Here is an 805-nt window from a genome sequence, read left to right as displayed (position 1 = left end):
CTCCAACACCACAGTTCAAAAGCATCAATTCTTTGGCGCTCAGCCTTCTTCACAGTCCAACTCTCACATCCATACATGACCACAGGAAAAACCATAGCCTTGACTAGACGAACCTTTGTTGGCAAAGTAATGTCTCTGCTTTTCAATATGCTATCTAGGTTGGTCATAACTTTCCTTCCAAGGAGTAAGCATCTTTTAATTTCATGGCTGCAGTCACCATCTGTGATTTTGGAGCCCAGAAAAATAAAGTCTGACACTGTTTCCACTGTTTCCCCATCTATTTCCCATAGAAGTGATGGGACTGGATGCCATGATCTTCGTTTTCTGAATGTTGAGTTTTAAGCCAACTTTTTCACTCTCCACTTTCACTTTCATCAAGAGGCTTTTGAGTTCCTCTTCACTTTCTGCCATAAGGGTGGTGTCATCTGCATATCTGAGGTTATTGATATTTCTCCCGGCAATCTTAATTCCAGCTTGTGTTTCTTCCAGTCCAGCGTTTCTCATGATGTACTCTGCATAGAAGTTAAATAAACAGGGAGACAATACACAGCCTTGACGAACTCCTTTTCCTATTTAGAACCAGTCTGTTGTTCCATGTCTAGTTCTAACTGTTGCTTCCTGACCTGCAAACAGATTTCTCAAGAGGCAGGTCAGGTGGTCTGGTATTCCCATCTCTTTCAGAATTTTCCACAGTTTATTGTGATCCACAGTCAAAGGCTTTGGCATAGTCAATAAAGCAGAAATAGATGCTTTTCTGGAACTCTCTTGCTTTTTCCATGATCCAGCGGATGTTGGCAATTTGATC

Source organism: Bison bison, unplaced genomic scaffold (genome assembly GCF_000754665.1).
Source record: "Bison bison bison isolate TAMUID 2011002044 unplaced genomic scaffold, Bison_UMD1.0 scf7180017864042, whole genome shotgun sequence".
Lineage (NCBI taxonomy): Eukaryota > Metazoa > Chordata > Mammalia > Artiodactyla > Bovidae > Bison > Bison bison.
Note: the sequence above shows the minus strand (reverse complement) of the source record.